At 40.6% G+C, this 23,267-nt stretch overlaps 1 pseudogene; it reads left to right on the top strand.

The window, feature by feature from the left end:
• LOC148135276 (uncharacterized) overlaps positions 1-10,867 on the top strand; it is an 85,514-nt pseudogene extending 74,647 nt beyond the window's left edge.
• Positions 10,868-23,267: the final 12,400 nt, after the last annotated feature.

The following is a 23,267-nucleotide window of genomic DNA, read 5'->3' on the forward strand; positions in this document are numbered from 1 at the left end:
TGTCACTACTAAGTCACCTCTCAACCTTCTTCTCTCCAACGAAAACAGCCTCAAGTCCCTAAGCCTTTCCTGGTAAGACGTCCCATCCATACGAGGCAACATCCTCTTCACATGTCCTACTTTCCACCTTCGTCCTCCCCATCCGCTCCACCCTTCTCTTTGAGCTATCATCTTGACCCCAACCTCATTTACCTATTGCATTTTCAGCTACCTTCTCCTTAGTCCCACCCCATCCAAGTTATCTCTCAGGTCTTCTTTTCCAGCTCCTCATTCCTCATCAAGGGCTTGTGCCCAACACGTCGATTGTCCTGTTCCGTGGATGCTGTCTGACTGGCTGTGCTACACCATCGCCACAGTCTTCGACTCTGATTTGCAGAAACTGCAATGCTCCCTTTCTCCTATGTCAGAATGATCTGACAATGCTGGGCTGCAAACCCCGGCTGTGGGAAACCGTCACGTCAGGCTGAGACAGCCAATTCAAGATGGGACTGTCCGAGATTATAATAACTGTTCGTCGTCACTGAAGAAGGCTTCCAAAGAGGGCCACCCAACAGGGTCAAAGCTGCCAAGATGGGAACTCGCCAAACTGGACTGCTGGAAGTCACCCTGTGGTTGAATCAAAAGAGCTCACATTACTGGAATCAGCTGTTGAGATCTGAGGGAAGCATTTCCAAATATCCAGGACCACGTGCTCAAAGGGAAAAAAACTGGGATATATACAAGGCATTTTGTCTGCATTCAAGAGTGGCACAGGTTTCTTTCCTTGACATTTGATTACAGACTTCGCGCTTTTCCTACAACTATTTCAGTGTTATGCAGCCAATTCCCAAACACATGTTCATGATTTAGCCTGTGAAGAGCTGCAACTCATGTCTTAGCTTGCAGACCTCATGTTGCCACCCAGCGTCTTCAATTCAGAACCCATTTAGTTTGTTTTAACATCTCGACTGAAGTTTTTAATGCACCTCCGTCCGCTCTTGCATATGATAACTTCAAGCTTCATCTCAGCAGTCCATGATACAATTCACGCCAAGTATCAAAGCTGACAGTATTGCATTGTTTTAAAAGAAAACATTGATGTTAAGTAGTTCACACACAGTTAGAAATATCTCCGAGATATGAACCGTCCATATGATTGGAGCCCCAGTCAACCGCGATAATCTTTCCACCCACACAGTCATCTCTGATAGATACAGCACTCCCGAACTCGATAACGTCCTCCAGCCTTAAAATGCTTCGCGGTTTCTACAATCTTTTCTAGTTGCAACAGCCTTTCGTGAACCTTGTCACATGTGGCATACTTTTCGCACTCTATTCCGGACTCAGGCAGTAGCAGACTCGATATTTGGCCTGAACACTACCCAGGGCAACGGTGGCAATGGCGAGTCCAGCGAGGTCTCATACCAGCGAGGGCGTTGGTGGGGCAGGACGGATTCGAACTGTGGCAATTTCCATCCTAGCTGCAGTGGTACGGTGAAGGGACTGCTATCTCTCCACCAGGATCATAGCTCATAGCGGAGAACTTCAAGAAGTGGACAGTAAAGTTGAACAATTTTATTTTTATTCATCTGCCTTTATATCGCACGTCAAAACTTTTTTTTTTGCGTTTTAAGATGGCACCAGAAGATGGCCACACTCATGAAAACATTGCAATGTATTCTTTATCAAATTAGCCATGACATCATATGACTAAAATCAAACCTCTTTAAAAGTATATGACACAATTCAATCTTACATAAATCTCTCGTCTGCCTTGGAATCCACAATCCTCCATATAATATTGCCCAACCTCAAAGAGTTTCCTTTTTTCTTATTAGCAGTGGTATTTTACAACTTTTCTGTACTCCGGAAGCTAACATTCTTGCATCAATTTGATTCAGTTACCATTACGTAATCAGTTCATATAAACTTATTAAGATGATGTCATAGTATTACTCATAGTGGCCAGTAAACTTTGAAAAATACGTGACTCAATTTCTTTGAAGAAAGGAATGTTTCATGAATTGCAAGCAAGCTTAGAAGAAAATTTTGTGTTAAGCGATACAATTGTTGGTGGTAATTCTTTGAACTCTAGCAATATGTAACACCACTTCCTTTGAAAAAGGAATATGCCATGGGATTTCAAGCAGGTTTAGAAAAGAACCCTGCGTTTATCGATACATTTGTTATGTGGGGAGAGTTCAGTTCACGGTCTACATTTTCAAGGTTAAATAAGACACAAATGGTTTACTCACAGTTTGGTAGCCCTCATGAAGAAAATGTGAAAGCAGCTGGGACTTGGAAATGTATATGAAATAAAGAACAATTGAGTAAATAAAATATGTATAGACGAGGCAACCTGCAAATAAAGTTTTTATATATGTCGTTATTTACTGTATTGGACCTTAATACTATTTATACGGATCATTATGTCCTGCCTTTGTTTAGCATTTGAGGCATACAGGTGAACGAACTGTTAAAAGCATTCACCCCAGCAGAAGAAAATGGTCAAAAATGAGTAAATGCTCGATTCAATGCAGCATTGCCAATTGACTGAGGACTGAGACACGATCTCAAGAACGTCAATATTCAGGTTCTATCAGCGTATGTCTCCACTTTCGACTCAAATATAGATTGAAAATGCGTCTGTAGCACAACGAGAAATAAATCTCACGTAGTCAAGGTCAGTCCTCATGTAATGCATCAATTCACCAGGCTGTTAGTTTGTGGCTTCGAAAGAATTAATAAAGAACTGCTTTCACTGACTAAGATACCTATCTGACAGTTTGAAGTTACGCTGCTGGAAAACTGCAGTGGAATATCCTCGAGGCTTTGAAAATGGAGACGAACCAACTTAGTTTATGCCTGCGTCCTAAGCTGAACCAGAAAGCAACAGTTGTAGTACACCTGTCAGGTCGCTGCCTCAATAGTGTTATAATATATTAAAGTTTCCTGAGTTGTTGCAAACACTTCTCGTTTGCCTTACTGGTTAATGTCTCAAATGTCCAAACTAATTTTAGAATTTGAGTTTTTGCACTCCTAAAATTTTAACGACGAACGATATACTTGTTTTCAGCTTCAATTCTTCTATCTTATCGTGATCACACAAGCCCGATAAAACTTCCTATCTCTATCCCTGTTCCCAGCACTTAACCCTTCGCGATTTCCACATTCATCCCCAGGCTCACAAACCTGCAGAAATGATCAGTATTTTGAGCACAGCTAATGTTTTCATTTCTTAGTGAATCTCAAATTCATTTCTAATCTCTTTATTCAGTTGATTTCAGCTGCTGTACTTAATCCTTCGAAATACACTTTGCCGCATCACTTTTGTAACTCTATATACGTAACTTCAAGACACTGCATCAATTTATGCAAATACTACATTTGGTGTAATAGCTGCAATAATTCTTTGGTATATAACATCATCTCACATACATGGTAGATTTAAATATTCAAGTTCATCCCTTCGCTATTTTTGTAATTGAATCATTGGCTCCTCCCATGAATTCCTTTCCGACTGCACTGCATTGAGCAGAATAACATGACTATTTGTTCAGTGACTAATTAATGTCCATCCCCATGGATTGTAATTGTATCAATTGAGCGGGGATTGCGTGATTGTTATCTACGTAAGTGAATCCTTGCCATAAATTTTTCCAACAGTATCAGAGGAACCAAGATCTTGGACACCAACAGAGATACGTGGATACAGACACAGTCTGAGACCGACAGAATAGGAGCTAAGAGTCAATACATCGACATCTTATGCAAATCCTCTTGAATCCAAAACCCGCCATTGAAATTTAACAACAAATGGATCAGAATATGACAGTAACAGATTTGTATGGTACAATAATGCACCAGGCTTTGCGAATACCAGCGTGGAACTTTCCATCAAGTGCTGAGAAACTTGGATCAAAAAATTGGAATCCGATCCCAATTAAGAGAGGTTTATCCTGGACTGTTTACTTTCTTTCTGTATTTTACAATCGGATGTCAGTAGCTTGGCGGATCCAATATATACTTTATATTGTTCAATGCTTCTACTATCCTATGCTTGCAATTGTTGGTGTTCCACGTAAGTAATGATAATTGTTCTTTTTTGTATATTTATAAATCAAACGAACATATCTGGATTATTATTCTTGAATTTCAGTGCAGCACTATAGATACGATTAGTGCTCCTAAAGAGATTCTTTTTATAGTTGAAACTTTTGAATTCACTGCTAGTTGTATTCGTGCTCCCATTATCTAACTATCTTCTTTTTATTTGCGTCTGGTAGGATTGATAGTAAGTGCCAGCATTCCAGTCATATATTTTTAACCCTCAAAATTCCCCTTTGTTGATCTTCTTACTTCAGTGCTGGTAAGATCAAATCGTTCTCTTCAACATTGAACAGAACCTCAGTTCCGCTGCTCTGGGTGAATTTGAACAAGAATATCTTCCACCTTTAGAATATTTCTCGATTCAGACACTAGCTGCAATATCTCACCACCTGAATCAATGCTTCTTTGTGCGACCAGAGTTAAACTGGGACGACGTGTGCCTTTCTGAAATTTAGACTCCACAGTTCTCAGAAGGACTCGTTTACAATAAATACATATTGGGAAAATAGAAAACATCTTCCAAATCCCGACTGCTCGTACCATTTCACTCCAATTCTGTTCAACTGACATCCTGTACAAACGTTTGGCCAAAAAACTATTTTCTGCTTTCATTATTTTGTGCAAACCCAGATGTGGCCCCACCCAATTCAATGTTTCCATTCCCATACATTTTCAATGAAGTTAGACTTTTGTACTCTGTTTATTTGTTAGCACTGTTAAACTTACAAAAAATGCTGCTCATTTCGGAAGAAGTTGGAAAGTCAAATGGCATACCTGTAACACTTCTAATTGGATGAGAATCCTAGATAAAAAGGACCTACAGGTAGATAAGTATTATTAACACATTTCCCCCTCATTCTGCAACTTTACTTCTATTCTAACAATTCACACACCAATCTATATCGACGAAGTTGCGTGAGGACAAATGTGTGCCATTCTAATGTAAATTATCTTCTTGAAGAAAATGGGAAGCAAATGTCTCTATGGGTGGTCATAAAATGCGAGACACTGTAATTTCAATCATCATTCAAAACAATGTTTTGACGTATTGCTCCTCTGTATTTTGAGATCGTCAATTCTCTATGAGGCAAAAGCATCACAGTCATGTTAGCTTTCATTTATCTTGAGTATTTGATCCTCTAAGCACTGCTGAAAATGTTGTAAAATTATCAGGGATGCTTCAACGAGAAGCTCCGATATTTCGGATTTAGAAGAGTTCATGCAGAAGCAATGGTGCAAAATCAATCTTCCCCTAACCAGAGTGTTTAATTTGCCAATCCATGGTTGTGTTTACCATTAATGTCTTAAATATAAATGCATGATAGTCACACAAACAAACTCATTCTCCGTGGGAAATTTAAATTTTTCCAACATTGACTGGGATACACGTAGAGTCAGAGGACTATTTGGGGTAGAATTTGTAAATGCGCCCAGGAGAGTTTTCTAGAGTAGCATGTCAATGGTCCGACGAGGGAAGCGTCCACATTGGATGTGGTACTGGGGAACAAGCCAGAACATGTAGTAAAAGTTGCGGTGGGGGATTTCTTTTGGAAAAGTGACCACAATTCTTTAAGTTTTTAAATACTCATTAATAAAGAACACAGCGTACCTAAGGGAACAGTACTAAACTGGGCCATGGACAATTATATCAAAATTAGGCAGGAGCTCGAAAATGTGGATTGGTCACAGCTATTTGAAGGGAAGTCCACCTTTGATATGTAGGAAGCTTCCAAGGATAGGTTAAAGATAGTGGAGGAGAGTCAAGGCCCGTTGAAGGCAAAGTATAGGAAGGGCAACATTCGTGAACCGTGAATAATAGGAGAAATTGTACGACCAGCCAAGAGGAAAAGAGAAGCGTATATAAGATCTCGGCAGTAATGAACAGAATTGGCCTTGGAGGAATTTCAGAAGAGTAGGACAAGTCTTAAAGGAGGAATAAAGTGGGCCAAAAAGGAGTACTTTTAGCGAGCAAACTTAAGGAGAATCCCAAAACATTTCATTCTTACATACGAAGTAAGCGGGTAAAAAGAGAAAAGATTGACCCAGTAAAGGATAATGAAGGAAGGATGTTGTCGAAACTGAGAGAATGGGTGAGATTCTGATTGATTACTTTGCATTAAAGTTCACTGAGGAGAGGAACATGATGAATCTTGAGATTAGAGAAAGATGTTTGATTATTCTGGATCACGATGTCACAAGTAGGGAAGATGTGTTGGGTAGGATAGAGCTTATTAAGGTGCACAAAACACGAGGACCGGATGTGATCTATCCCACGTTGCTGAGGGAGGCAAGAGACAAAATAGCTGGGTCACTGACAGATATCTTTGTAGCATCCTTAATCACAGGAGAAGTGCAGTAGGACTGGAGGTTGCTCATTTTGCCCCAACACACAAGAGGGATAGTAGGGATATTCCGAAAAACTACAGAGCAGTAAGCCTGGCTTCGGTGGTGGGGCAGTTGCTGAAGAGGGTACTGCTGGACAGAATGTACATATATTTAGAAAAGATTGTGCTTATCAGTGATCGGAAACATGTTTTTTTTGTGCGGGGGAGAACGTGCCTTACTAAGTTAATAGAGTTCTTTGAGGAAGTGACCAAATTGATAGATGAAGGAAGGACAGTTGATGTCATATACATGAACTTTAATAGGCGTTTGATAAGGTTCCCAATGGTAGAATGATGGAGAAAGTGAAGTCACATGGTGTGCAGGGTGTTCTACCTGGGCGGATAAAGAACTGGTTGAGCAACAGGAGACAGAGAGTAGTAGTTGAAGGGTGTTTCTCGAAATGGAGAAAGGTGACCAGTGGTATTCCACAGGGGTCAGTGTTGGAGCCATTGTTGCTTGTGATGTACGTAAATGATCTGGAAGAGTGCACCATTTGTATGATCAGCAAGTTTGTAGATGTCAGAAAAGTTTTCTGGAGTAGCAGAAAGCATCAGGGACTGTCAATGAATACAGGAGGATATAGATAGACTGGAGAGTTGGGCAGAAATGTGGCAGATGGATTTCAATGCAGACAAATGTGAGGTGATACATTTATGCAAAATTAATTCGAGACGAATTATACAATGAATTGAAAACTTTGGGAAACGTGGATGGGCAGAGAGATGTGAGAGTGCAGGTCCATCCAACCTGTAGGTTGCTGCACAGGTGAATAGAGAGGTCACGAAAGCATATGGTATGCTTCCCTTCACTGGATGCAGTATTGCGTATAACAGCTGGCAAATCATGTTAAAATTGTACAAGTCATTGGTTCGGCCGCATTCAGAATACTGTGCACAGTTCTGGTCGCCACATTCGCAAAGGGTATGGACGCTTTTGAGAAAGCACAGAGAATGTTGACGAAAACGTTGTCTGGTACGGAATGTATTGGTATGAAGAGATGTTGAGTAAGTTAGGTTTGTTTTCATTTGGAAAATAGGAGATTGAGGGGGTACCTGATTGAGTTTTAAAAAGTCATGAAGGATATCGACAGGTGAATAGGGACAAGCTTTTTCCCATGATGAAGGATTCAATAAGGAGAGGTCACGGTTTCAAGGTCAGATGTGTAAAGTTTAAGGGGGATACAAGCAGCAAGTACTTCACAAAGGAGGTCGTGGTCATGTGGAACGCGTTGCCAGCAGAGGTGGTAGAGGCAGGCTCGGTAGATTCATTTTAGATCCATCTGGACAGATGCATGAGTAGGTGGGTAGCAAAGGGATACAGATGCTTAGTATTTAGGGTACAGATAGTAAATTTGGAAACGGCTCAGGCTTGGTTGTCAAAAAGGCCTGTACGTGGGTAGTAAATTTTATTTGTTCTTTTTCTTTCTTTCCATATCTAAGATTTGCCTACCATTGTTTGTTAAACTTAAAGCAGCACATTCCATTCCCTTGCAGCACCACCTGCATGCTCCCTTATATTTAAAAAATCGCCTGGGGCACATTTTAAAAACATCACATCGTGCAAGTCTTTCTCACGTTGCATATGCCACTTAATTTTGGGGATTTTGAAAGCATGGAGAAACTGCATGGGATATCCTTTGGTTCTCCCAGCAGTGTTGGCTCTTCATCGTGACTCAAACAAACTGCCATGTTAACAGAGAGTGGTTGCAGGAACTAAACTCAACGTCACACGACTTAAGCACTGTTAAACAGAATAAAAGAAAACATTACCCGCAACATAGAGTCTGATGAAGCTTTCTTGTGCTCTGCAACTTGTAGTGCTTTCTGGAGCAACTGTTATAGAAGTGGCGTTCCACTTTTTCATATTATCTTGACCTAATGATACCAGAATTGCCGACAGAGATCTTGAAACAGCAATAACGGAATGCGGCTAGTTACATTCTGGATAGATTGACAAGTATTCGATTATGAACAATGCCAATTAAGAGTCTTCTTTGAAATGGTGGATTTTAGGTAAACCCCAATCATGGAGGAAACTAGCCTCTTTCAAAACATGCCATTCAAATAACCAAGACCTTAGCTTTTATTTTATGTCAAGACAAGCTGAAACCACTGCATTCCAGATGTGATTCGAATCGTCACACACAAATCGTATTTGTTCTTTTAGAAATGTTGCTAAGGCCTTAGAAACATAGATTTTTGTTATCTAAAATACCCAGAGACTTCCATTTTCAATTAAGCACACAACCAGATAGTCCAGAGTAAACAACCTCTCCCTTCCTACGTTTCAGCATGTACATGGTGAGTTTCGTCTTGGCGTGAATAACACATTAAAATCCACTTCATTTCTGCATACCTGTGTAGACTTTTTCGGGTCTATTTCCCAGTCTAGATCATCCGAATTCCTGTTATTATGCTGTTTCTTCATCAACTCTATTTTCTTATCTAATTACTGACTCTTCCAAGATTGGAATTCTTCCCTGCAGTATCTGAAAACCTTTATTAGGACAATCATTCCTCATAATGTAAGTACGCATTCCATTGGATATCATTGTTGTTAAAATAGATATTCGTACAGCCAGTCCGTCCTCTTTTATCAATTGTGTTGCAGAGCTGTCACATGGTTAATGACATGGCATCGATAGAAACAGCTTTGTTTTCATGAAACCCTTAATCAAACTAAATTAATTATCTTCTCAATCTGCTCTGCGAGAAGTTGAACCATCCACTTTTGCTGATTCTCCTCTGTGCATGCACCATATATCAGTAGAAAAATACATGCAATTACATCCGTTTCTCACACTCTTCGCATTTTGCATATGCTTCACTCCTACCACACCCAATTGTCTATGGCACTCAGTAAAGGCAAAGGTTATTTTATCTATGTTTTGACATACCTAATCTATTGTGTAAAGTTCTGGCACATGCCGAGGATGCTTTGAAGAGTGTGTAGAAATTAATAACGAGGGTGTTGCCGGGCATGGGGCATTTTAAGCTATTAAGAAAGATTGTCTAGACTGGATTTGTTTTCACTGGAATGCAGCAGATTGAGTGCTGCAGCATAGAAGTTCATAAGTTAGTGAATGGCATTGGTAGAGTAGAAAATATGAAGCACCCTGTGTAGAGGGTGAATTACGCATTTTCAAGATGCAAGATGGGAAGTTCAGACGCGATGCAGAAGGCAATACCTTCACACACAGAGTGATGACTGCTGAGAAAACGTTGCTAGACGAAGTGCTTGAAGCAGACACAATCGCACCACTCAAAAAGCATACGGACGAAGATATGAATGGGAAGGGAAAAGAGAGTTATGAGTCCTCAAACTGAAGCAATTTTAGAATGAAAAGGCAAAATATGGCAGTGTAGGTTTGGAAGGCTGAAGATCCTGATGCGGAACTGTGGTGTTCTTTGTTATTTACTCTTGTTGTTTTTTTCCCAGATTCCTAGAAAACATTCATGCATGTTCTTGTACTCTGTCTCACAGTGAACGCAGTGACAATTGTGATTCTGTCCCGCGGGAAGTGTGATCTATCCAAATGTGTCACGCTCTACCTGGTGTCTATGGCAATTGCAGACTTACTGGTTTTTTCTTCGATCTCATACTCAGACACATTCCAATTGTTTACCGACAAGAGTTTCATTTCTTGATTTTTATCCCTGTGTGTAATATCCATGCTGTCCTACTTTATGCAATCACTGACTGTTCCGTATGGTACACCGTCACTTTCACCTTTGATCGACTTGTTGCCATTTGCTGCCCGAAGATGAAAAGTAAATACTGCACGGAAAGAACAGCTACGATGGTTGTGGGAACTGTAACAGCTTTGAGCTGCATAAAGAATATTTTTTGGTATTTCATGTTGTCAGGTAATTATTTGCAGTTCAACTTACCCTGGTTCTGTTTCATGAGAGAAAATGTTTTAGATTCTATGTTCTGGGTGGCAATTGAGTTTCTACATCATATTCTAACACCATGTTTCCCTTTCATCTTGATTCTGTTGTTCAATATAATAACTGTGAGAAAGATTTTATTGACAAGCAGAGCTCGTAGGAGACTTCACGCTTCTCGTAGTGGCAACGATCAAGAGATGGAGAGTCGTAGAAAATCCATAATTTTACTCTTCCTTGTCTCAGCTAATTTCATTACCTTATGGTCAACGTTAATGTTGTATTCAATTTGGCATCGCATGTCTTCCTTGGGATATTATGCCATATCATTGCAGGCTTTCGTGCTTGAGATGGGACTGATGCTTCAGCTTCTGAGTTGTTGTACGAACACTGGCATTTATGCAGTAACACAAACTAAATTCAGAACGAATTTTGTGAATATATTGAAATTCCCCTTTACTGTAATCATTAAATTAATTGAGAGAAAGGAAGGATTGAATTATTGAAGATGTGCAAACGTATCCTCTTGTTAATTTGTTAGTTGGTGAGGATTTTATTAACTGATGCGACTGTGTAAGTATTTTTTTGGCCAAAATCTATATGAAAACAAATGCGGGCTTCTCCTATATTAATGAATAATTGTTCGCACTAAATTGTAACAGAACAATTCAGAACAATGAGGAAGAGAACTGTGAGTGCACCGTCGAGACAAAAGCTGCTCCATTGGTGGCCATGAGATGATCTGGATTGTTGTAAACGTCTATCTGGTTTCTTCATGCACTCGGAAGAAACAATAGTCACACCTTTTCTTATCCGGCCAACAACACTGACTGAACACTAACTGTGATGAGGGTGGTTCAAAAAGCTTACTAAAGTGCTCAGAATAAGTAATCAGTCTCAGAAGAGAAACTGGACTAAACAATTTCCATCTCAGATATAAAAAACAGCATCGAAGATATTGTAACATTATAAACGTCTGATGCTATTGCTAAAAGTTAGAGAGGTTTACAACAGGGAGGTCAACAGAAATCCTGAGATAACACTTATAATAATTATTCTTTATGGACAATGTTCTCGGCAGTTACATCACAGGATGACAATTTGCATACACTTCAATTCACTCAAGGTAATATCAAGAAATTGTTGAATGCACGTGAAATTGGTAAAGCTGTCAGACCTGACAAAATTTCAGGCCAGAATAATAAATGCTTATGATGTAAAACCAGCAGCACGACTGTTTTTTTTTTCAGTTATAGCTACAATGCTGGCATCAATAAAACAATGAAAAACATGGTCCAGGCATATCCTGAAGAATGACAAATCCAACACCACATCACTGTTATCTTGGTTATGAATAGTCTGAGTAAAGATGTCGTCAACAGAGCAATCAATGAGCACTTGCTCAGCAACAACTCCCTCAAGGCCAACTCGTCTACATTTCTGACACTTCATTCACTAATATAATTCCAAGCTTGAGAATGTAGAATACTCCCAAAGATGACACCAGCATGACACCCATCCACATTAATTCCATATTTGACTTTTTGCGGCATTTATTACATTAAGAAACTCTAGAAAAACTGTAATCAAAGACATTTATACTTAAGTCTCTCTGCTGGTTCTGACAAAAACTGGCAAAAATAAGTTCGGGGTTTGATATAATTTGAATGCTTGCAGAACATCTCCACAGTAGTTCACCAGAGTAGTATCATTTGCCTAAAAATCTTCAACAGCTTCATCAATGATATTTCCCATTTGGGCAACATGAAGATTCGTGCTGGAAAGTGGGAACTACGATTTGTGCAACATGTATGTCCGGCAATGGTCATATCCAATGAAAGAAAATCATCCATTGGCATTCAATGACATTATCATCACTGAATCCACATGAGGACGTTTTTGCATCAGAATAATGGATGTATACTGTGCAAACGAGGCACTTTCCTGCATCCAATCTGTCGTGACAAAAAATCATCATCGTTTTTACCAATGTCATTTCTAAAAAAAAAGATGTTAGGAGACTTTACATGCGCATCCAAGTCTATTATTTTGCAATGCTCAAATAGTATCGCCTCAAATACCATTTCTGGCACTACATTTCAGACTATGATCCGAGGGCAAACGTTCTTTTTTGCCACAAACCCCTCAAATTATGCTCCCTTGATACTGAACATTCATTTAATCGGAATATTGGTTTCCGCTCACGCTGTGCATTTCTCTCAACAGTGTGTACACCACTATATGGTCTCTCCTCAATCTTCAATTCCAAAAAAAATCCCTGAGATCTGTCTCTTCAATTCACTCAAGGTAATATCAAGAAATTGTTGAATGCACTTGAAATTGGTAAAGCTGTCAAACCTGACAATATCTCAGTGAACCTCTCGTCCATCCAGATGCTGCAACCACATTCTTCCCCATGATTTTAGAGACGATAACAACACACAGTAATTCAACTGCAGACTTATCAATGACATGCAGAGTTCCAAAATGACGTCCCTGTTCTTGCAGTCTATGCCACGACCAATAAGGAGAAGCATCAAGATCAGAGTTATATTTGAAACGCACAGCAGGTGAGGCAGCATTCTAGGAACAGGAAAATCGACTTTTCGGGCAAAAGGCCCTTCCCATAAAGTTGATTTTCCTCCTCCTCGGATGCTGCCTGACCTGCTGTGTTTTTCCAGCATCACTCTAATCTTGACTCTCATCTCCAGCATCTGCAGTACTCACTTTCGTTCAATAAACAGAAGTGTTCAATATTCCTTGCTAATTATTTTTCACCTTTACTGCCAGCTTCAGGGATATTCGCATAAGTACACCAACATTGTACTTATGCGAATATCCCTTCATTGAAGATTCTGAATATCTTGTATTTCAAGGAAGCTCAGTAAATACTATGGCTGCCACACAATAACGAGGAATATGAATTTAATTCCAGCAGTATGCACTCCCTTATTGTGTTTGCATGGTTTCGGCTGGGTGATATGGTTTCCTCTTAACGCCCAAATGTTTACACGTTAAGTGAATTGGCGAAGATAAATTACTCTATATTGTCCAAAGACGTGTATTTATGTCGATTAGCCATGGTAAATGCCGACTGATTGCGATAGTGCTTGGTGGACTGAATGGTTCAGCGTGGATTACCTTCTGCGTTTCTCTGATGACTCGTGGGGCCAAATGGCCTTTTCCTTCGTTGGAGGCAATCCATACTACTCACCTTCCAAATCCTTCTTCCAAATTATGTCATCTCAGATGTATCAGTGACAAATTTCATTTCTGCTTGTACGTCAGACCAATCCATTTATATCTTCAAATAACCTCACACCCCTCTCGTCACTTTCAACCACCCAGCCAATTTTTTTTTTTAGGTTAGAGTACTTACAGTGTGGAAACAGGCCCTTCAGCCCAACAAGTCCAAACCGACCCGCCGAAGCATAATCCAACCAAACCCATTCTCCTACCTTTACCCCTTCACCTCACATTTCGGGCAAATTAGCATGGCCAATTCACCTAACCTGCACATTTTTGAATTGTGGGAGGAAACCGGAGCACCCGGACGAAACCCACGCAGACAATGTGCAAACGCCACACAGAGGGTTGCCTGAGGTTGGAATTGAAACCGGGTCTCTTGGCGCTGCGAGGCAGCAGTGCTAACCACTGTGCCACCCGTAATGTTGGATCATTCAAAAAAACATACTTTCCTTCTTTCCCGCGTTCTCATTTAAATTATGTTTTGAATACATCGTCAAAGGCCCAGCATTGATCTTAACAGTAGATCACCTCATAACATCTCCAGGCAGCTTCCGTCAGTCTCTTTCTTCGAAACCAATTTTGTATTCAACTTCAAAACTTGCCCTAACATCATTAGCTTTTACCTTCTTTTACCTTATGACAGACCTTCCTGAAATTCATATCAATGTCATCAGAACTCGTGGTCATCTCCTTCAAAAAGTCTTCCAGATTTGTTGGGTAGGATCTCCGTCTGTCATATCCATTCTGAATATCACTGATGAAAATTATCCCTCTAAATCTAACTTTGAGCAGTTTAGGTGGATGAGATATGCGCAATTGTGTAGGATAGGTTGATTAGGCAAGGGACATGCCGGTTCACACGGTTAGGATGGGATTTGTGTCCATGTTGGCAAGATCTCAAAGCTTCAGTGGGACTCGATAGGCTGAATGGCCTGCTTCTGCACTGTACACATTTGATGATGCTCTGATTTTGAACGGAATTTAATTTTATCCTTTACTATTTTCTCCAGTAGAGTCAGAATCCCTCATGTTCGATTCGCTAGCCTGTAGTTCCCTGGTTTACGTCCACCATCTTTCTAGCAAATTGAAAAATGACTGTCGTTCCTCCAGAACTCTGGAACCTTCTCTGTTGTCAGACATGGATTCAAACATTTGTCAGAGTTCCAGTAGTTTCCTCGTTACCTCCCGCAATAGCCTGGGATATAACTCACGGAGAGCTGGGTATTTGTTCAATTTACAATCGACAATGCCTAACTCTCCTTCTTTCTAATTTGAATCTGCTCAAAAGGTTCACAGGCAATTTGCCAAAAGTTTGTAAACATTTTTGTCTCGAGGGAAGACATGTGAGAAGCACCGATTTCAAGTCAGCCAATATTTTTGAGTTTCTCTTGCAGGGTCGCACTTGGCCCCACATAGGCTTTAATATTTCCCTCATCATTCTATTCGATTCATATTCTTGCAGAACATTTTCGGATTTTATCCAATATTACCATCCAGGGTATTATCATACCACAATTTTCTCTCCTTCTTGTTTTCCTCAGCTGACAAAATTCCCATCTTCACCCCATATGGAACATAGAACTATATAGAAAGCAGAGGACTTTCAGCCCACGATAATTTTCTGAATCTGACGCCAAATTAAACTAATTCCTATTGCTTGACCGTGCTGCGTATCCCGGGATCTCTTGCATAATGATTTGCTTTTCCTTAAATCCCTTAGATGCCGCAACAGTGTTTTCCTGCATCATTACTTCTGGCAGCGCATTCGTGTCAACCTTATAAAAAGGTCCGTTACATCTCGTTTGAAATTTTGCGCTCACTTCAATTGGTTGTCCCCAGTACTAGATATTTCAATTCTGGGAAAGAGAGTCAGGCGGTCAACCCGAGCTAAACATCCCATAATGTTATGGACTTCGAAGAAATCTTGCCTGAGCCTCCGCCGCTTCAGAGGAAATGCCCGAACTTTTCTAGACTCTCGATAATGTCCCAATCGCCAATCCAATAAGCAACCTGATAAATCTCTTTTGCACCCATTCCAAAGCACTCGCATCTTTCCAGAAATGTAGCGGCCAGCATTGAACACAATGCTCTATGTGTGACCGATATAACTCTTATTATGCTGCAACATGACAAACCTGACTCCTATATTAAAGTCTCCAAACAATAAAATCAAGCAAGCCGTACGCCTGCTTTACCACCGTGGACATTTTTAGGGAGTTATTGAGTTGAACCCGAAGATCCATCCTTACAGCAATACTTTTCACTGTTCCTCGATTAATTGTACACTTTTACTTAATGTTTGGTTTGCAATAAAAAAAGCACCTCACTGTAACTTGGATTACACTTCGTGTGGCATTTATCCGCCAATATCTGCAAATGATCTTTATCCCACTGGATCCATTTACCAATTTGTAAATTATCCATAAATTAACTAAACTTTGCATAGCCTGAAAATATATGCAGAAAAATCTCGATTATTCGAGCGAAATGGGCGGGCAATATTTCGTTCGGAGAATCTATTATTCGGCTAATAGATGAAAGGCCCGCGCCCCCAACCCCGTCCAACACTGCCCCCACCCCATCCCCATACATCACCAACCCCCTCCCGTCCCCGTCCATCACCGCCGCTCCCCACCTCCAACCCTGTCCATCACCGCTCCCCCTCCCGCCTCTGACCTAACCCCGTCCATCACCATCCTCACGTCCCCCACTCCCAACCCCTTCCATAAACGCCCGCCACGCGCCCCCAACCCTGTGCATTGACGCCCACGCCGCCACCGTCCAACACCGCCCCCTCCCATTTCCCCGCCCCAACCCCGTCCATCACCATGCCCAACCTCAGAACCCCGTCCATCTCTGCACCCCTCCTGCGCACCCCTGTCCAACACCTCCCCCCCGCTCCACGGCAGCCGTAGTGGACACAAACAACATGACTGCTGCTGTTTCTGCCTTTGTGAGGTAAGTCTCCAAATAGCGCACATACACACACACACACACAAACGCACAGAGCCACACACAATACAATTTACTGTACCTTTTTGACAGGTTCCATATTTGCCTTGTACAGAACAATGTTGGCGAGATTGTCTATGGAAGGGGGTTTACGGTACACCCCTTTGTAGAACTCCAGTGAATGTGAGAGATAGAGGGCGCGAGATCAATCACTTGGAGACGGTGCTTTTTAATCACTGTAAACAAAAGATCTAATCACTGTTGGAAACACATCTTTGATGTAATGTTTCTCTCGGGATCTCGAGATCACCTACGGATAATCCAAGAAATGACAGAACAATCAATATAGTTTGAGGATTGACATGTCAGTTTTTCAACAGGTGCTGCAGAATCGAGAGGTGTGCATTTTTTTTTAGTCTGTAACGTTCTGATGATGGCGCATAAAGAAAACAAGAGATTCTTAGAGACGTTTGACATATTGCAAGTTACACTGATGATGAATATTATAGCTGGAAAAAAGAAGGACAGAGAGAGGCCGTCGAGGCTATATTATTTGTATTTATTTATATACAGATACTGTTGGAGGAACTCAACAAGTTCGACATCGTCTTTGGTCGGAAACCAGATTTAAAATGTCGTGTCACATGATTATTCAAGATACCAAACATAAATTTTCCGGACAAATCATTGAGTCTTTGGAATCCAGTGGATCTCCAATATCTTTGCCATTATGATATAAGCAGAAACATGCGACATTCCGTGTTTGTAAATCTAAAAGTCATGTACGCTATTTTACAATGATGTGTTTTCTTGAAACAAGCTGCAAATTCAAATGTAACAGAATTGCATTGGTTGAACTTTAGCGTCTCACATCCTCAAATGTGTCCAGTTATAATATTGCAGTCATCACAATACAGCACCATCTTAACAATAGAGGTGACTCACTACAATCATTTAAGATCAAATTGTTAGGAAACGCGAAACGTAACAGAAGTAAAGTAACAAATATTTCAAAATTATATCCCATGGTAATAAAATAGAAAAGTAAAAATGTAAAAAGCTCCAAATATAAGTCATTCTGATAGAGTCCATATCAGTTACTTGTCTCAAGGGATACCTTGCAAGACTTCGTTGCGACGTGCACTAGAACTAAAAACATATGAGTTACCCCACAGCAGGTGCCATCCCTTCGCCGCTTGGAATACTTCGCTGACGCCACTGAACCTGACGCTGCTGCTACCAAAGGTACCAAAATCCAAGAGAAGCCATGCCCACCGCAACGTTCTTGCTACGGTGTGGGTGCCGCCAAACAACCCGCAAAGCTGGTTTTTTTTCCGAAAAACTGTTCCTTTTCTCAAGGATATTGTGTCCTTGTTTATTTCCAGAGGTTTAAGAACATCTTTCAGTGCCAATTAATTTGGTTTGCTGCAGATATTAAAGGTATTGAGAAGTATATTTGTTTATATGTTAACAGATGAGAATTAAGGTCAAAACAGTCATGTTTCGAAGTGACCTGCATAATGAAAGGGGAGTGGTCAGCTCTCCAGGCGAAAGTAAGGACTGCAGATGCTGAAGACGAGAGTCAAGGTTAGAGTGGTAGTGAAAGAGTACAGCAGGTCAGACAGCATCCGAAGATGCAGGAAAATCGACGATTTGCACATGACCCCTTCGTCAGGAATGAAAGGCTGATGAAGTGCTGATGAAGGGCTCCTTCGCGAAATGCGATGTGCTTTACCAGCATCACTCTAATCTGGTCACCTCTCTAGGTGAACCATTTCATTCACTCCAAAACTAATTGTGAGTTTAACAGCGAGCTGCGTGTAAGCAACCTCTCTCTCTTTTCTGCCATTCAAAATTCAACCTATCAGCTACTGATCCAATCATTTACATTTTCTAAGGGGGTTTGCTTTTTGAGAATGCTGGGTGTATTCGGAAAAGCATTATTAATTCTAGTTATGCTAGACTGAGTTACGTATGAGTTCTTTATTCTGTTATTTGTGTTCTTTTGTGTAATTTTGTGAATACATATGTTTCTGTTCTTAAGCTGTTAGTTAACTTCGCTAACCTATTCCGGGTAACTAAGACTGGACACTTGCCGAATCAGTTTGGATTCGGGGCAGCTTGCTTAAGATTTTGCTTTGAATGGTCTGGCCCGGTCCATAACAGATTTGAGGCTCTTGGAGGAATTCCCACATTGTCGATCAAACCAAAGCAGTTCTTGGGACTGCGTGGATTTTACTGAATGCTTGTGCCAGAAGTTCATAGTGTGGTTGTTGCACTCACTAAATTGTTAAAAAAAAAGCTACAATTTTCAGTGGACTGTGTAAAGACATTTTACGGCCTTAAAAACTGTGTTAACCACTGTCCCAGAACTCGCCACACCGGATTATATGAAGTGTTTCAAGGTTGTGATCGATGTCAGTGATGTGGGAATTGGTGCTGTGCTCCTGACTGTAGGGTGACAAGCGAACAGAAAGACCCCTTGTGTATTTTTCAAGGAAGTTGAACTTCCATCAATATTCAACATTGGCGGAAGATACTTTAACCTTGGTGTTGGCATTGCGACATTTCACTGTTTATATTAACAGCAATGTATCTGAGACAATAGTATACACTGATCATAACCCTTTGATATTTGTTGAACAAATTCAAGGACATAAATTCCAGTCTGTTTAGATGGAGGTTGCTGTTGCAGAGATTCAGTTTAATAATTGTGCGTATGACAGCTCGCGAAAACGTGATTGCCGATGCATTACTAAGACTCAAAGGTGATGCGAGGGCTTTTGCTGGTAGTTGCAGGTGAAATTTCATGTGATTGTATATGTTTGTATATTTACAGTTAATGTAGTGTATATGTGTCTTTGGATTACTAACCGGGTCTTTGAAAGGTTTTCAAACTGAAGCCACCTTTTCATCTTGATGATTCATTTTGTTTTGAAGGGGGAGGTTTTTCAAAGCTGTTTTTTTTTCTAAAGGCTCATCTTTTTTCTCCAGCATAACATGTCCTTTGTTTACGCAGAGGTTTAATAGCTGAGTGGTCTGATTTTGTGTAGAGATTATAGGGTATTGAGAGGCCTTTTTGTATATGTGTAAACAGATGAGACTTCAGGCCAAAATGGGTATGTTTGAGTAGTGACCTGTAAAATGAAAGGGAAGTTGTCAGCACTTTACCTGAGCTGGTTAGTTCAGTCCAGAACTAGTTTGGAGTTCAACAGTGAGCTCTGTGGAAAAAGCCTTTCACTTTTCTGCCCTACTGATTTCAACCTGAAAGCATTGTTTCCATTCATTTATTTTGCTTTCTAAGAGGATTGTTTATTGTGACTGTTGTGTGTATTCAAAACAGCCTAATTATGTCGAGCTTCGATAGGCTGAGTTCTGTCAGGATTTTTTTTTTGTTCAATCATTTGTGTTTCATTGTCTAATTCTGTGAATAAATATTTGTCTGTTTTGAACCTGTTTGTCGATCTCGCTAACTTACTCTGGTAATTTTCACTGTACACGAACCGAAACCTATTGAATATTTCTGGTCTGGGATGTCTGCTTAAGAATGTTTTGAGTGGTTGGCCTAGTCCATAATACAGGAAATAAGAGAAAAGAAAGGATCAAAGCAAAACGGAAAGAGAACGACAGAAAGGAATTGAATAACTTAACACAGGCTTTCACATCTGTGGACTTGATCATCATTTGTTGCCACTACCCATAAAGATTATATTACTTACATTGCGGAAGCAGGCCCTTAGGGGAAACTAGTCCACACCGACCCTCCGAGGAGCAACCACTCAGACCCATTCCCCTAGTTTTAACCCTTCACCTAACACCTAATTCACCTAATCTGCACATTTTTGGACAGTGGGAGGAAACCAGAGAAACCCTATGCAGACACGGGGAGTATGTCCGCCTTCCACAAAATGGAGGGAAATTTCTTGAGTAGTAATCCTTTTTCAGAGTCGTCCTCTCAACCATCTCCTTCCCGCCTTAACCACAGTACTCAGTCTAAATAACTAACTTCAATCCACTCGGTGTTATGCACAAAAACACAAATGAATTTCACCGCAATTAACTCATTTTCCGATACCTCAATGCAGTTCTTTCATGGAAGGTGAAATGTTTTCATCACAGAGTCACAGGGCTTGATATTGCAGCAGACTGCTTGTGATGTCTAATGTGTCAGGATGATGGTGGCCTTCTTAAACTTAGTGGGGAATTCAGACTGAAGCAAGGAGAACTTAAAGACGTCATCGAATACCAACGTTAGCTGGTCCGCATATGACCAGTGAGTCCATCTGACTGGATTTCCTTGGCTCACTGTAATGAAGGCCGAATTGGCATCTGCAGTGGTCACAGAGGGAAGAGATGTATCTGAAACTCTAAAATTAGTTTCAGATATATCTCGCTGAAGATCTGATCGACCGGATGATCAAATGCATTCACGGATCAGACAGTGCGATATTTTATACAATATTCTTTCCTGCATCACTCTATAGGCTGTGGTGTCAAGTCGGCCATGTCACAGAAGGCGGGCGTCTATGTGGTGAGTTTAGGTCTCTTACATAAGTCCAGTATTGTCTCTTGACGTCCGTTATGGCTTTACTGAGGTTGTGTCTGGATTTCTTGTACAGCTCTGGTTCGACTGAATTGAACCCCGCACAATTTATCTTCAGACAGCAATGTATTTCTCGATTCATACGTGGTCTCCCGTTAGGGAATATACGGTTTCACGTATTTCACAATCTTTCCAGTACACTCTTGCTTATGAAGTCCGTGACGACTGTGTCATATTCGTCCCGGGTTGCGTTGAATTCCTGAATATGGACTATTCCACTGCTCCTCACAGACCTGCAAAAGCTGTTCCATTGCTCAGATCAGCACTGCATTACTTTATGGAATGGGTCCTCAAGTTTCAACTTCTGATTGTGAACTAGGAGGCAAAATACACCGTTGTGATTGTATTGTCCAAACTGCAGACGGGGAAAGGAGCTGTTGGCATTTTGAGATTTGTCCAGGGATGGTCAAGCATTGTCGATATAAGGAAGTGCAGGAGACATGTTGATGGTATTTGTGAAACTGCACAGCAACTCACAGTGTAATGCACAGTATGTGATCTTTCAGCTTCGAAAAGAAATGGTATATGGGTTAGCACTTGAAACGTCATCATTTTCAAGTGCTTGAAAGGGGGAATAGTGTCGAAATACTGATGTCGACACGATTGAATGGAAGGCACATTCATTGGCCAATTCGACTACGTTGACTTAATCTAATTAAACTTGACTGGTTTGCTCTTCTGCAAATATGGAAGAGAGTATTCTATTAAAACAATGCATTTAAATGTGTTGGATTGTCTGGAAAGGGTGAACAGAGCATGGATGTCATCGTGGTCCAACTGTATCCGAAGTGAGTTCTCCTATGGACTATGAAGGCATTCTTGCCTTATCCCATTGGGACAACTGAAGCATTATCACCGGCACAACAGTTTTAGGAAAGAGGGAGAGGAAGGACTGTAGGCTGAGCACAGGAGATAATACCGTTGCAAAATAAGATCACAAATCAAGGACATCTCCCAGAGTATTACAGCAACGCTTCAGGATCTGACTACAAATAATTGGCTTCTGACAAAACTGCAGAGAGATTTAGATATTTGTTGACATGGTCTCTGGAAATCGTTTGTGGTTAACATTGTCTGATTCTATTCTCTGTGCATTTCACATTTTTCAGTACTTGTACTTTCCAATTTTGGTTGTAATTGGGGTATGCAGTAAGTATCAACATTTATTTATTGATTCAACAGATTAAGCTCTTCGAGTGAAGAGACACCAGCTCCAAATGTTAACTCTGCTTTCTTCTCGAAGATGCTGCCAGAACAGCTGAGATGCACCAGCATTTTCCGACATTCTTCTTGTTATTTGCTTCACTATTTTTGCTGTCAAATCTCTGCATTTTTATTTTTGAATTACACAGTCACCTATGTTAAAAATCACACAACACCAGGTTACAGAACAACTTGTGTAATTGGAAGCACTAGCTCTTCGAGCGATTGTGGAGAACAAGAATGTAAGACACCGAATTGATAGCAAAAGTTAACAGTGTGATTTATCTGAAATTATGTCTTGAAAAAGACTTGGAATTGTTTGTTAAGTATCTTATGTTTTAGAATGACCATGTTGGTTTCAGTTCTTTTATATATAAATCGCAAAACGTTTTTGTTAAATTACATTCTCAAGTGAACTTTCACAATTGGTGTCATGACGGCCCAGATAAGGTATTGAAGGCGTTAGCTCCCTGTAAGGCTGTCTGTGTCAAAATGGTCAGACTGATTCTAATTTCAAAAAGACGGATTTACAAAAACTTAGGTGGATTAATGATGTTTTTGAGGAAAGTTAAATGTAATCCTGCAAGTACAAAGTCACCCTACAAACATATACATGCTTGTGAGCATGTGGGAGTGCGTATGTGTTGAGGCCATGGGGGTGGATGAGTCATGAGTGTCAGTGAGAGTGTGTGTTTGTGTGTGAGTGTGAATGTAAAGGGGTTTAAGTTTGTGAGAGGATCCGTGCGGGAGTCTCTGTGAGTGTATGAGAGCGGGTCTAAGTGTGTGTACGTGTGTGTGTGTGTATGCACGCGCGCGCGTCGGAGTGTCTGTGTCTCTCTGCCTGTGAGTGTGGATAGTGCAATGGGGTTACACACATACACTAACACACAATCAGACCC

Source organism: Chiloscyllium plagiosum, unplaced genomic scaffold (assembly GCF_037043375.1).
Source record: "Chiloscyllium plagiosum isolate Xiang-an unplaced genomic scaffold, Cpla_swu_hap1 HiC_scaffold_50, whole genome shotgun sequence".
Taxonomy (NCBI): domain Eukaryota; kingdom Metazoa; phylum Chordata; class Chondrichthyes; order Orectolobiformes; family Hemiscylliidae; genus Chiloscyllium; species Chiloscyllium plagiosum.